The sequence below is a fragment of the Myripristis murdjan genome, chromosome 6 (assembly GCF_902150065.1).
Source record: "Myripristis murdjan chromosome 6, fMyrMur1.1, whole genome shotgun sequence".
In the NCBI taxonomy this organism is placed as follows: domain Eukaryota; kingdom Metazoa; phylum Chordata; class Actinopteri; order Holocentriformes; family Holocentridae; genus Myripristis; species Myripristis murdjan.
The window spans coordinates 14,547,617-14,563,760 of NC_043985.1; the positions used below are offsets into that span (position 1 = coordinate 14,547,617).

At 41.7% G+C, this 16,144-nt stretch overlaps 1 protein-coding gene across 3 annotated transcripts in view; it reads left to right on the forward strand.

Annotated features, from left to right (window-relative positions):
- Positions 1 to 16,144, forward strand: part of shisal1b (shisa like 1b) — a 90,184-nt gene that overhangs the window by 45,765 nt on the left and 28,275 nt on the right. For 2 of the 3 annotated variants that reach the window (XM_030052859.1, XM_030052857.1), the window contains exons 2-4: positions 146 to 206; positions 8,299 to 8,368; positions 9,243 to 9,370. The gene's annotated coding sequence lies outside the window, so the exon portion shown is untranslated. The remainder of the gene's footprint in view (positions 1 to 145; positions 207 to 8,298; positions 8,369 to 9,242; positions 9,371 to 16,144) is intronic. The other variant, XM_030052858.1, reaches the window with a different exon arrangement.

Sequence of the window (16,144 nt, forward strand, 5' to 3'; positions counted from 1 at the left end):
ACAGCTCCTGTGTAACATGGACATGAACCTCTGTTCTTTTGGTTTGTGGCCTCATGGAAAACTTGCGGTAGCCTAATGCCTTAACGGGAGGTTGTGGCAGTTGTCTTAACTGTTTAACATCCTCTTAACTGGTTTTCTTTTTCAGATGCAGGAGGCTCCTACATTGGTTGAAAAACAAAGAAAGACCCACAGCTGTGACTCCAGAGGTGAGATGCAATAAGACTGAAAGCCTGATGGGATTTCTGGCTGTGGAGGTGTACAAAAAATATTCAGGTCAGGAGGTCAGTGTGTGACTCAATCTAATATGTTTTGGTCCACCAACAAGGAATCTAGACAGAACCTTAAAGTTAGTATAAATGAAAGAGCACATTGTATTAAGAGATAACGAGACATAAATGGGTATCGTGAGCTCCTTTATTGCCGCCACTGTTAGTTGAGTTTGGCAGTGCTCCCTTTGCGTCGACTCCAGGGTGGTTTGCTCTAATCAGAACCTCAAACAGAAGTTCATTTCATCAAGCAGAAGATCTATCCTACCTCTCTGAGAGCACATTGGGTCGACAAGTCAGAGCGCGGTGAATCACCAGCTGAGACAAATGCCAAGAGTAGTCCAAGCCAGACGTCCAGGTGTATTAGATTTGACTTGGGCAGACATAACAAAAGCCCTTTTGCCTCAAAGATTTGCAGCCTAATGTTGCTATTAAACATTTTTGCAATCCTGCCAGAATGAGTTATAATTCAGCCTTGTTGTATCGTCTTGGATGGTCTCTCCCGGGCTTGTTTCTCTGGTTTGAATTCCTCGCACTGCATTGCTGATGCTATCGGTATATGGGGTGTCTCGGTACGGTAGACTAAGCTATGAAGTGCCGTGGTGATAGACAACAGGAATGTGCAATGTTGACTTCAACAGTACACTAGGGTAGAGTTGGTGTTATTAGAGGTGATGCAGAAAAGACTACACCTGAATGAGTTTCATTTTACTTCCATTCTGGGACTATGATGGGAAAACACATCATTAAACATAGCACATTTAAAATTTCACCAATTTAAATTACGTATTAAAAAGTATGATGCTAATCCATGATGGCTTTTCTTAATTACCATCTTCTTTCCTCCATGGCAGTTCAAGCTGCTTCTCGGGGGGGCAGTAATTTTTCTTTTTTTTTTTTTTTTCACTTGTTTGGTGGCACAAGGTTGTTTAAAGGATTGCCAGGCAGTGTGTATGTCTCTGGTGTTTGTCTGTAAATGTGGACATTACATTTTTATGCAGAATGTCTGCATAAGCCTGCCATTTAACACAGCTCACTCTCTTTCTCATTCCAGGGGCTCTCACTCTCCGTTATGGTTTGAATTGTCAGTGATAAAGTTAAAATCTGTCACTGGATCCTTAAAATCTACTAATTTACACTGTCACTGTTCATATGTTATGGGACAGTCATTACCATTTTTATAGCCTCCTGTCCTGAAGTGCTATTTTATTTTCTTATTGATGTCGAACAGAGAAAAAGAAAGAAAGAAATCTTTAGCCGCCAGTGGCTCTGGCAGAGAGTGGAATTGATCCCAGCACTGAGTATCCCCGCATTGCTTTCTCACTAATTATCCTGGGCCAAATCGACAGTGAAGGCATCAATCACTGTGTAAGACACGGTTGCTCTTGAGGTGAAAAGCTATTAAACTTTGCACAAAAACAACTTCATCTCAGGGGAGGATTGTTGTAATAATGCATCATCTTTATTCACAAACATAAAAGTAATTCCAATGTTTTATGATGGCAATAACAGTGCCTCGACCGTGACGGTGACCATGACCATGAGGAAAAAAATCTGTGTTTTTGTTTTGGCCACAAGTGGGTAAGGAACTCGGCATGTATTCATATAAACCAAATTCGTTTTGAAAGCTTCCTCCAAAAACTCATACAAAATTTACATAGACCCTGGGTTTCATCAGTCTGTTTCGGGTTGACTGACAGCTCCTCTCCCCACTGAGCCGTCAGAGTGAAGTGTCGTGATAGGTGGCAGAGTTCTAAGGCTTTGTTGTTTACACACAGACAAGGATGAAAAGAGCAGATATGAACTATGGACAGCTGATTCATATTTTATGGCTCTGTCCTTTGTCTTATTTTGTGTCTTTTGGCCTTCTCTGCCTTTTGAATATGTTGTACAAAAAAATATTTGGACCTTGGCCTTAGAGCAATATAAAGTGTCAACTCTGTGCCTCTGTCACATTATAGAGATGAATTATAGAACCATAGTGGCTGTACATGTAGATGTGTATGTATTCCTTAACTATGTCCCCAGTGTTGCTTTTATATATTGCATGGGTTCTGTCATGTGATTTTTTATTTTATTTATTTATTTTTTTTTGTAATTGTGCTGCTGTCTTGACCAGGACTCCCTGGAAGAAGAGATCTTGTATTTCAATGGGACCTTCCTGGCCAAATAGAGGATAAATATTATTATTATTATTATTATTTTTTTTAAGTCCATACCAAAAGCTACATGTGCACAAAAAACAATGATCCAATCTGCAAAAGTCTGAAAAAAGGAGGAGCAGTTGTAACATTCTTTACAAAATATTATAATTTGTAAAGAATATGAGTTGTTGTTTTTTTTAATAATTGTAAGAGAGTTTTTTTTTTTTTTTTTTGTTATTTTTGGAGTATATGCTGTTTTGAAATGAAATTGTGATTAACAGTGGAACCCAACATTTGTTGTGCAGATGCATTGCTCAGACAGGAGAAGGCTGAGGGGGTGTTTACATTGTTTCTGAAGCCACTGATTCACTGCATCACTGTGACAAACCACTCTGAGTCAAGCCAGTGGTACAGTAGAGAAAGTAATGATATAGAGTTGACTGGCTTGGCAACACAATGGCGGGACCAGGAAATGTCAAAATCTGGACAAAGTGACTGCATGAGAACAAAACTATTTCAGTGCCAAGACTGATGTCTCATAGCACCTGCAGTTAGGATGTCATCCATTAGATATACTACAGAAACAGAAAACAAAACAGTTGTAGTATGACTCAAAATCTGTCTGCGAGACTTTCCATTTATTTTGCAGTGCTGAGTTGAAAAGACTCAAACAGAACAGTGGACTTGGAGCTTTACTCCTGATTCCATCAGCAGTTGTGTGGAAAACACAGGAATCCTACGAATGCACGCGCCTAAACTTCAAAAGCCAAATTATGCCCATGGCATTTTAAAACAATTTGACCTAAAAATGCCATTTCAAGTTCAATTTTGCAACAATAGCAATGATTTTCAGCACCTTTCCACTTATAAATATGCATGTAATCTCACTTCTTCTTTACCTCTAGACAGCAGGTTTGATAAGGAATGCAGCTTCTCAGCTCAGGATAACAGGATCAGGATTTCAGGGCCAAAAAAACTACCGCCTGTTCAGCAACACATTAGTGTGTTCACTGAGTTTGTTTGTTTTTTAGGGGAGAGGGATGATTATCTTAATATTTTTCAGATGGCTGAGCAGTTTATGATTGAATCTTGTAATTGCGGATGTTAAGTGACACCCCATTGATTTCAAGATGGGGTTTACAGCTTCGTAACGAGCAACAATGTCTTGGAGGCAATTAGGAGGACACACTTCCCTGAATGAGGAAAGGCACATGGACAGCCACCCATCAGGGACTTGGCTCAGGGAGAGCTGATGCTGTGATTGAGTGTTAAGAAAAATAGCGCCAGCACCTGCATACAATCACTACCCTGGGCAGAGAGGATGCCCACCCACCAAAAGAAAAACTAAACTTGGCATCCTGATGGCTCAGTGACACATCACACATCACTGACAGTTTTTGTTGGTCCTTCTGAGGCTGATGATCGCCTGTAGTGCGGGTGTGTCGTGCACCATCAGACATCATCAGCCCTTGTCAGCAGCAGACCGGGTGATCCGGCATGTTGAATCAGTGACAGGCCACAGGTGAGAGAGAGAGAGAGAGAGAGAGAGAGAGACTTTTCCCTTTGGCACAGCAGCCCGAGCGAGTCACGGTACAAGAACAGAAATGGAAATCACGGTCTCAGAGGTCATTCATCCCTGTCTTGACTCTTTTCATCCACCATGGCCACAATGGTGGAATGAGCTTCCCCCATCTGTCAGAAAGACTAAATCACTATCCATCTTTTGCCAGAGTGAAGACTCATCTCTTCAGGATACACCTAGACCCTAGTGCACCCCACATGTATTAACCTATCATACCAGACCCTATTCCCTTGTAATAAATTGTATATACAATATTATAACTACTGAAAATATCAACAGGTGATACTTATTCTTCTTAGCTGATGAGGACTGTTCTATACGGTTGGTTTGATGACTGCTGACAAATTGTACTTACTGTACGTAGCTTTGGACAAAAGTGTCTGTTGAATGATATAATGTAATAGAAATCAAGTGAAAGCAAGGTAATCAAGCCAGCAAGTTAACTAACTAGAGAGAGCTAGTAGTGGTAAACACATTCATCGACAAGCCGTCGGTTTAACAAAACCAATGTCTAGTTCGACTTCGCATCAGTCATGTTCTCAATTTATAGAACAAAATCGTTTAAACAGATTCAGAGTGGAGTGAAGAACTGTGAGTTTCTTTATTTTATTTTATTTTATTTATTTATTTTTTTTTGCAATCCTCAGGCTTCAGCTTGCTGTTTTGAAACTACTGCCCCCTCCTGGTATGGAAAATGATCCCCTCCTATGCAGGCGCATAATGTGTATGTTGGCATCAGCTGCGGTCTGTACGGAGTATTCAAGGACAACTTTTAGCAGGAGACGCGAGTAAACATGATGTGACGCAAAGTAATCTGACTGTCATCCTGGTTGGTGCAAGTTCTTTGAGGTCAGTTTGGTGCGACCCTGCCTTAAGGCACATAAAATGTAAACGTGATGTCCAAGATTGCCAGGGTCTGTGTCACATAGCATCTCTCTCCTAGTCTTTATTGTGTCGCTGTACCCTAAACTGTCTAATAAACATGGAAATGCCAAAAAATAATCTTGACGAAGAGAATTACACGAACTGACCAGACATGATGATTGGTACAATCAGCAGAAAGAAAGAGTTGCATGCTAATATTAGTGTCATCCAGCTCTGGCCCAGAGGACATGCAGTGACAGAGAGGGAATCACACAGTTCCCCATGCCTCCTCTGACCTCCATGTTGTGCACTTAAGCAAGGCCCCAGAGAAATGCTTGACAAGAAGATTCACTCTCCTCTTCAGTGCCATGGGACTGCACAGCATCAACTGCAGGCCAGTAATTCACAACCAGGCTGAGGCTCAAGCAACCTAAAATTAATTTTAAAACCACAACTGCAAAATTGTAACGCTAGAATGGAGGTAAATACTGCAGAGGAAGCAGTTTTGCAGTGGGTAGAGACCCTGTGGGAAAAAAAAGAAAACATACATGCCTGTTCAAAAATTTGCTCCTTTGCACTTGAACCATATAATGCGAAGCTAATCCAAAATCTCATTTTTTGAAGACTGAATGTCACATTCGTATCAACTACCCTGCAGGTTTAATGGTGGACTGTGTAAGCTGATCCTCTGCATTTATGGATCCTGCTAAAAGGATTCAAAGAAATCTCCCAGAGCTTGGCTGAAGAAGAGAAGGCCACACTAAAAAGAATTACTTGCATCATCTGAATCTCACAGAGGAGGGAGGAGCATTTCAAAAAAACAGAAAAAGGAGCTCAAGTACATCTTTTCAGTTCCCTCTCTAAAAAGGTACAGGATAATAGAGGCAAACTCATTGATGGACACTTCCATGCTCGCAGCCCTTTGTATTATGAATGAGCCCAGCTGCATGGAGGATAAAGCAAAGCAAGTGGCTTGTCATGAATATGGCAATGCACATCAACACGGCCATCACCCAACTCAGTGGACACGTCCACCCATTTAGGGGTTCACACACCTGGATCCAAACCCCCGTCCAACAGCCAAAACTGAGTCATCCACCTACACTGCTATCAGCATCAGTTTAATTGCTGTCTGATGTCATACAGTCATTAAAGGCATTATTCTAGCAAGCGATTGCTTGCAATTCATGCATCTTCCGCACTGCATTCATTTATCATGACCTCATTTCCCAAGCATGTTTCAAACACTCAAAATTTCATCAGAGTTGTAAGGGAAGTGTGTATTATTTATTATCCTGGAACTGTGGGTGAGCAAACTGTGGGTACCAGGAAGCATTTCATCCTAACGCCTTTCTGTGCAAATAATTGATTGTTTCAGTGTTACAACGGTGTTCGAGGCTCGCTTTGCCATTTCTGATTAAAACTGCAAAAGAAACAGAGCTTTGGATCACATGTAGTGCATATACAATATGGTTAAGTAAACTGCCAAATGTTGTTATCTACCAGATATCTACCTTTTTCAAATGTTTACTGTTGCACTGAATGTTAGACGGGATGGGAATACAAGTTGGCAGATTGTTGAAAGCACGAGGGCTGGATCAGAAATGACTAATTATGAGCCATGAGAGACTTTTGCTGCTTTGGCTTTTATAAATGATATGATAAACAGGGACACAGGGACTCTGGAACACACAAATGTTCACACACGCAGAGATGTCCGCATGCAATCACAAATGCACACACGGAGGACACTGTGTGCGGAACATCGGCATTCTATCGCTGCTGTGCATGCTTCCTCCTGGCCGAACATCACAGAGGCTGATTCCCATTCAACATGCCTCAAGGCTCCCTGTGGGCCCCACCCTCGCCGTGACAGACACTAGCCTCTATAAAATCTTCCTCGACCTCTGCCTCCGCCTGCTGCACATGGCCATGTGTGCTGGAACGCCACTCACCAGTCAAGGCCGCGCAGTACCCACTGTGCTCCATGGGAGTGCCTTTCGCTTGCCGTGTCAGCGCCAAGACGTGCGCATCAAGATGACATTGCCATATGTTCATACTCTTCATTTTCCCACCCTGGAGAGGTTCTCTATCACTTTGTCAGTGGTGTGATTGTGTGTGCGTGTGAGCATGGACTTCTGTCACTCTGCCCGTGCGCGTGAGTGTGATTCATGACATCTTGACACTTTATCAGTATAATTGAGCAAGCTGTCAGATTGGAGTCTAAATCACCTTTCACTGGTATGCGTGACCTGATTGACCCAATGACTTTATGAGCATAGTGACCCAAGTATGCACCGTACTTAGTGTCATGAGGTGAGAGACACTAAAGCTCTTTGGCTGCCAAGTCACATCAGGAGTCAGTAGACGAGAGAATAAAGGCATAATGTTACAGATACAGCATGCACCATACATACACACGCTAGTCTTTATGTCTTTTAAAGTTAGAGAATTAGCAGTTCACATCATTTTACTGTTTATAGACAATGGAGGCGGCATCATGCATTAAAGGTGGCAAACAAAATTGGGGCTGGATAATATATTGTTATTGTGATATGAGACTAGATATTGTAATATCGTGATTTACCATGAGTGTTGCCTCTTCCTGGTTTTAAAGGCTGCATTACAGTAAATGGATGCAATTTTCTGAACTTACTTGACTGTTTTAGTTGTTTTGTTATTTCCCTCTATCTGCTTTGGTCATCATGTCCACATTACTAATAACTTCTTACCAAAAATGTAATGAACGCACCGACAGCCATCTCTACAATACTGTCACAGTGTCAAAGATATGGAAAGCCATTCTGTTCATATTGCCTGGCCCTAAACAAAAACCCTTGCCCCAACAAAATAAAACTTTGAAAAGTATTTTCAGTTTAACAGTGATTTCTTTATGCTATTAGGCCCGAAAGTGCGAATGAAAGATGATCCCAACTAGGTCATTGTGATATGGAGAAAATCAAATATCACAATATCTTTGTCCAAATACCTCAATATTGATCTTGTGATTATATTGTGGGCCTCACTATCGATGTTTGCCTAAGATATTTACACACTGTAAATTTGCCATTAGCAATTATCAGTCTTTGAAACCAGGAAAAGACATTTATGCCATAGTCCAACATCACAATGTCAATGTAAAAATGATATATTGCCCAGCCCTTACCCCAGCACCGCATGATTTCCACAGTACCCTTGAGCAAGGCATTCAACTCTGATGGCTCCTTTAGCTCCAGTTGCACCTGTCCTGTCAACAAAATGAAGTGTTCATACACAATATGGAATGTGTTTAACCAATGAGGATCAGTGTCACCCCAATAACTGTATTAATTGCATTGCATTTCTAAATGGATAATTTAAATTCTATTCTGCTTTCTTCTAATCTAGTATTGTTTTTTTCTATTTCATCCCCCTTGCACATATGAAAAACTTTCATGATAAGAACAATATCAGGCAATACAAAAGCATCTATGAAGTGTGGAGGTGTGTGATCACTGACAGGCTCGAATGAGGTACGCTCTCTATTTTATTTATGCATGCATGTACCCACAAGCAGTACAGTTCTATCTTCATGTGTCACTTCATATACTTTTGCATTTGTATTCCTCATACATAAGAACAGCAGCAGTGTATTGTATGTTTTATATATGGATTGATTTTTATATATGTATTGCTGCTTATATTTATACAGTTATCTATCTGAAATGAAATTCAGCAGGCATCACAGTCACGGTCAATGGAATAACCCCTGAACAGGCGCTGAATAGGGAGCTGGTGGTGGAGAGTAGATTAAATCCCGCAAGGGTGCTAGTAAATTTGGAGAATGACATGGAAAGAGAGAGAGAGAGAGAGAGAGAGAGAGAGAGAGAGAGAGAGAGATATTAAAAAAAGCGAAAGAAGACAAATTAAATGAATAGCGCTTTAACTTCTGAGAGAAGTTAAGCAGAAAGCAGGAAGGCAGGAAGTATTTCCCTCAAGAGGAAGCCGAGTCTTGTTACTGTAAAAGCAGCTGACCTTGTGGCTTCTGTTGAAGAGGAATGCATGCAAAAGAGACACTCTCAGAGGGAGAGAGGAGAGAGAGAAGCATAAACACACACACGCGGAGAGGATCACCCCACAATACATATATACACACACAACCTTACCTCCCCTCCCCTCTCGCTCTCTCTCTTGCTCTCTCTCTCGCTCTCTCTCACTCACTCGCCCACTTAGTCAGTCAGTATCGCTTCATCTTTCTCCCTCTCTCACACTCTCAATCGCTGTGCTCTGGCGGATTGGGATACAGTGCGAGGGACTTGGGGGGGAGGAAGAGTGCATTTCTTTTCTTCTTTGGTGTTTCTGTCCCTGCCTGGCTTCCCTCATGTTAATTCCAGTCCGGTCCCAAAGATGAGGAGGATCTATTTGTGAGGAGACGCAACAAAGGAAGAGGGAAGAAGGAGCAACAGGGGGGTAATTGTCTGAACGGGAGTGAACGAGAAGATCTTACTCCTTTCTTCTTTCCAGGCTCCACTAAGGTTAGTAAGACAAAGCTGCCCTTCATCTCTGAAAACAAACACTGCCTGCTCTCATTGTTCCACCCTGTTTTTTTTTTTTTTCTGTAAAAGGCATTTCTTATTCAAGCTACCTAATAATCATATCCTTTACCCCTTTAGTGCCAATTAAGATTTAAATTAAATATCTTTATGAAACAGCCTTTTAGATTGGGGTTATTTTATTTCTTTTCAAAATTAAAAGTCTCATAATTACATTTGGGTTTTTTGTCTTGCACAGTTGATCTCTTGTTTGGGTACTAAAGTTTTTACTCCGGGTTGAGACTATTGTGTAATTTCCCAGCGGTGTTGCATGGTGTTCAGGTGGAGTCTCTCCTTGGCAAGGTAGCAGCGAGTGAGCTGCACGAAAAGGCGAGGACAGCTTGCTCTCCTCGCCGCTCCTCAACAGTCTCTTTGCACAGGAGGCAATTAAGCCGGATTGGCAGCCAACACCATTGGTAACTTGGAAACAGGCGTGTGGGAGATGCATGGTGGCACATGATAGGATTTAGGGAGAGGAGGAGAGGAGAGAGGAGATTCCCTTTGTTCATTCACATAAAAGCCTGCTCCTCTTTGAATAATCATTAGGGTTCACTCTCTTGTCTATATGTCTGAGCGAAAACTGGATTAGAGGCTTCACTTGCAAGCTTTTTTCAGCTTGCACAGCTGTGAGCATTGCCCGTGGCTATATGTGCATGAGCATAGAAACAGTGACCATGCGTGTGTGTGTGCGCGTGTGTGTGCGCATGTGACTGCATGCACACACTTGCATATGTACTTACATGTGTGCACATGAGTGACACAGTGTCCCTCTAGAGTATTTTAGAGGTAATAAGCCCATTACTGCTGAAGCTCATGAACACACACTAGTGAGCCTTCACATTTAATGACTGCAAAGTGGAAGAAATGCTTCATGCTTTAACTACCTGGGGAAAGGGAGAAGAACCGAATTTTAGGAAACACCATCGCCCCTTTGTACTTTTTGTAACTTCTGGATGAACCATTGTGTAATTTATATTATGAATGGATGTGCTGTTATGTCATTTATCTGTTAAACAAGATCTGTATGTACTACGCTTTTATTTGAGATAGAAAAAATCTCTTTGGGACCAATAAAGACTTTCACTGTTCACTATTTCCCCAGTGCCTTCTGATGTTTCAGCATGGCTAAGTGCAGCTCAAGAGGCTACGGCTGACCTGTGGCCCCTGGTAACACAGGCCTCTTATGTAGGTTTAAGTGATTTGATGAGCAGTGAAGTTTTTATAAATTACACTGTGGTTGGGGGGGGGCAGTTTGATTAAGAATATATTAAACAAGGGGACAGGGGAGCTCAGCTGGAACGGCATGCATTGTATTCTCAGTGTAAACACAGGCGGAGGCACACAGGGCAATTACTGTAAACTGTGTGTGTTTTGACACTTAATGCAACACAAGGAGGAACACATTTTTCTGCTTTGGTATTGAAAAGAAAAGAGACTGCACAAGCCAACACCTTCCTGTCTACTCATTTCAAAGACAATGAAGTGCAGGTCCATGTACAGTAGAGTAAAGTACAGCACATTGTGTTTATACAAAAGCCCCCAAAGCCTAGTATCTGCTTTGAAAATGCATCATTCAGCAGTGGATTAGTGCAGGTGGTGTTTGGTGTTTAGTCTAGGCGATGTGTGTGGAGCGCACATACATTTTGTCACGTAATCACGGTCACCTCCACAGGATTGGCTGAAAATAACCAAGGTCAGGACTGCAGTCAGCCACTCACGGACTAGAGGACTGTATCTTAGTGTGTCACCTTGTCAGAAACAGAAATGTACACAGCCACAGTATTGTGCCTTATAGGGACAGTCATGGTGAGTCCAAGTGGCTTGTTGACATTCCCTCACTAGGAAGAGTCACTGACATTCAGATGGTGTTAACGTCCGCTTGCTCGCTGCACACACACACACACACACATGCCTGCACATGTGAAAGAACACACATACAGACACAAAGACACATCTCCAGGCAGACATACACACACACACACACACACACACACACACACACACACACACACACACACACACACACACACACCCAAAGGCAGAATCGCACGTACAGAAACACCTACAGTACAGACACATGCACACACTCACACCAGGGGAGGCGGTGCAAGCAGAGGCATCGTGACCAGTGTCTTGGCAGAAACTCTCAAGGTGAAAATTTTGAGTGAGCGGCATTTCAAATTCAGAGCAGATGATCAAACTGGTGTTGAAAATGCAGAGTAGCTGGCGGCGCCAGATCCAGATGATACCTGGCAGAGGGAGAATTTGGCGCCTGAATCTCAAACAGAAAAGTCAGAGGAGTGGATCTGAAATGAATACAACTGTGGTTATCACCTCAGGTATGTGTTTCCTTTTCTCACATTGCCCCTTTTACGCCTAGTGATAAAATGCATATCGTGTCCAATGGAGTCCAGTTATCTTTTAAGTGGATTACATTTACACCTGGCGATCAACTGTGTCTCATGCATTCACACTGGATTGGATTTCTCTTGGTGCAAAACACATTGCCATGGGAATTGCTTGGAAACTGGTATTTTTATTTGCCTTTTTCTCATTTTTCAAAACGAGGAAGATAGTACAGATATCATCTTGGACAATATCGGATGAGAAAACATCGGGTGAGTTAGTGAAGGAGAAGCCTGCTAGTTTGCTCAGTTTACTTATGAAACAAAAAGAAGGATTCAAGGGACTTCTGATTATTTTCTTTTTGTAGACTGGTCACATGCAGCATTTACACTACTTAGTTAATGTGGTCCAATGCACTTCTCAACATGTCCTGATCGAGTTAATGCATCTAAAATTTGTCTTGAGTACATTTACACCTGGATTTGATGTTATTTTTTGTGTGACCCAGTGATAATCTGATTACCCAGGATACCCAGTGATTACAAAGGTTGCCACAGTCAAAACTCAAATATCCTGACAGACATTTTTATTCAGCTATGATGCATCTTCGACTGTAGCACACCTATTCCAGCCACCATATTGAACTGCAATCAGGGAAGTTTATTTTGGAGCACTGGAGGATTTCCTCAGAGACCGTCTGTCTGAAACAGTGTTTCAGAGACTTCAGAGAGTTACAACTCCTGAGGAAACTAAAATGTGTCCCCAGTTTTTTCAGAGACGGTCATGTTGTTTTAAGTGACCAGCTATGTTGTTCCGCATTCCCAAATGAGCAGTTTACTAAATTGATTACTAGAAAAATAGGATAACAACAGCCCACAAAATCTGTGTTGGTCCTGAGAAACACTCGCTCCATAGTATTGATCCTGGGGAAAACTTAAAAACTTCTGGTATAAAGAACCTACTCAACATCATCATCATATCACATTCACATACAGGAATGTAAATACCACTATCATTTTTCACTCTGTAATAACCCCATAACTATATTTTCATTTTGCATCTTGCACACTGAAGTCTGAAGCAGATAGATAAATCTTAATTTATGAAATCAAACCACCTACTCTATCTCAGTCTTACAAAGCCAAACAGAAATGAAGCTTTTCACAGATTTTTTTGAGAGCAATGAATCTCTCTTTTCAGCTGAGACTGTAACTGATTAATAGCACCAAAAGCAGCGTCTGAAGGAACAGCAGTGCTGAAAAATGGCAGCCAAATAATTACATCCTCAAACCCAAAACAAACAGAAAGTCCGCATGCAGTCACTCAGTACGACTTGCGCACAGCATCGTCTTGTTTTCCAGCCTGCGGTGCAGAAAACTCCATATTCATTCGGCTTATCTAGCCTGCCATCGTGACATCTATCTCTGCGGGGTTCACACGGAGTTCCCCAGCCCGGAGCCTGGCTCTGTGTGTGGGTGTGTTGCGTGTGTTTTCTGCGTGCATGCGTTATTAATGTTCATCTCCACATGCACACTGAAGATGAGTGTGTGCGTGTGCCTGCATATTAGAGATAAACTGAAAAGCAAGGCAGTGCTAATGTGAGCATGCATGCATGGGTGGGAATGTAAAGTGTGTATGTGCATGCATGCATCTGTGTAATGGGTGTGTGTGTGTGTGTGTGTGTGTGTGTGTGTGTGTGTGTGTGTGTGTGTGTGTGTGTGTGTGTGTGTGTGTGTATGTGTGTGTGAGCAGGAGAGAGAGAGAGGCTGACAAAGCAGCTTGAGTTGGAGCCTTTGATGCCGGCTTCCCCTCCGTATCAGATTACACTGAACAGATGATAATCTAGCAGCCTGGAGAGAGAATTCTGCATACACCTCCTTCTACTCATCAGCTGGATCCTCTCTCTCTCTCTCTCTCTCTCTCTCTCTCTCCCTCCCTGCCTCTCACTCTCTTTCTCCCTCTGTGTGGCACCATGTATTTTAACGCTATAACCATTAGACGCCCAAGGCAGTAAGCCAGCTAGCACTCTGTCCCATTACACTGTCAAGGGTAATATCAGAAGCTGGCTCCGAGGGGAAACTTTATGCATCCTGACCCCTCTGCGTATTGTAGTACTTCTGTTCTCAAAGCCACAGTACCAAAACACAAACGCGGCGGCACTTTTCCTCTCTGGTTGTTTACAGTGGATAAAATAGCCCATTAAATGTTTTTCATCCTTACCAAATGTCAATATGTCGGGCTGCATTTATTTTCACCCTCCTCCTCAGTGTGCGTACATGGCTTTGAGCGCTGCTGCTGAGCGTTTATGGGTGGTGCGTGTGTGTGTGTGTGTATATGTTTTTTTTTTCTTTTTTTTTTTTTCCAAGTGGCAAGGGTTTTTATTGGCACCAGGAAGGCATTTCTTCCTTTTGTGCAGCTACTGAAATGAGAGGCAGAAGGAATAATCAAATAAATAACAAGCTGTTGAAATTCAGACACACGTTCACCCACCGGCTGTCCTGAATATTAATCTAGACTTTGCTTCGATGATGTGAGTGTGTGTGTGTGCATGTGTGTGCGCGCGTGCGTTTTTCTCCGGACAACACAAAAGGAGAGAAAAATTACATCGATTCAGAGTCCTTTGAGTCTTCAGTGCTATTGACCCAAATGAAGCCGTTAAATTCCAGATAAATGATCATGTACTCGAGGAAAATATTAATACTTATGGAAATTACAAGTTGAGCAAATATTTATATGAGTGGACCTGTTATACACAGTAGTATCTTTTGCTCATTATTCGGAACCTTACTGAACTAATAAACTCCAATACTGTCACACTTTCAGCAGTCTTTTCTTCTCCCTTAACAATCTTCAAACGCCTATAGGTGGGACCATTGTTTTGAAAGGCAAAAAGAGTTGTCAAGTCGTTGTGAAGATGGAGAGGTAAAAAAAAAATACAAAATTAAAGTCAAGGGATCCTCATCCCATCAGCTATATAGGCATACTGACAGTAGAATCACTTAATCATAACCCCACCCAATGTCAATACTCATTATTTTGTGACCCTTTGACCCACTGACCTGTGGCACAGCATCATCTTATACATCAGTGTTACATGCCAGTGGTATTGACTTGTAATACTTGGTTTAACAACAACCTTGTCATGTCATTTCTAAACTGACAGGTTGATCATTATTAGCTTCAGAGAGACAAATTGTTCACTGCTACAGATACATATAGTCTAGGATTCAGCTCCATTCGCAAACAAGTATCAGTTTCCATAACACAACAAAGTATTGACACAGGAAAGATGACCTGCTGCTTCACAAGAATACCCTGTAACCAGAAGATTTGAACCCGTGTACTCTGATCCATTAGTGAAATACATACTTGCATGAGGACCTCCTAGGGATCCGCAAGGAAATTCCTAATTGCACCGCATATAATGTGATTAATACAACCAAGTGCTCTAATTTCTAAAATAAATGACACTTCAGAGTCAAAGCGCAACACAAATAGCGCAGAATAAAAACAGTACAACATTACTGTGCCCCTAAATAAATCTTATTCTTGGAAGCCCAGTCTACATCAGACTAATTGAAATTGTCTGCTCTACACAAAATCCATATATAGCCATACGGTTGGCTGGCTTCCGCAGATGGTGTAAAGGAGAGGGGTGTGAGTGACAGCTGAGATGCATGGGGAGTGGAAGAGGGGCTGAGCGTTAATGTTGGATGCAGGCTGTTGATTACAGAGCTGGAGGTGCAACAGAGCCTCTGTCACTTTGGCTCAGCCCAGCAGCATGGAGAGCTGCTCTTATCTCCAGATAAAAGGAGCATGCCCAAGTTACAGCTTAAACGCATTTAGGAGAGCAGCTGGACATGCAAGCTGGGGATTAGCGTCTAAGGTGCTCACTTTATTCTCATAATTGCTTTCTTTTTGGATAAGAAATATATGTTTTGTTCAAGTGATTTGGATTTTTAGGGAATTAGGTTTCAGGAAGATTGGTAAATACCGGAGACAGATAACCTGCTATCAGTTTCGTGACTTGATGATACAATGTCATTTCATGCAGTGAGCACAATTTCTCCTCAGAAGAATCTTAATGAGAAATCCCATGTTGCATGAAATATATAATTTAAACTTTATTTGACGATGTAAACGCTGGGTTTAATCACACTGTGACTTGTGGATGGAGTTAGGGTTTTAGGAACTTTTTAACCGGTAATCATTTAAAATGTGGACCTGTTTTACTCTAGGGATTTATAGACAAATGTAAACTTTTTACAGCTTAAAAAAAAAAAAAAACTTGAAAAGAAAAGCTAGATCTAGATGTCATTCCTTTTATCAAAAGCTCCACCACTACATTTCCTACTGAAGAAGTCTTTGATC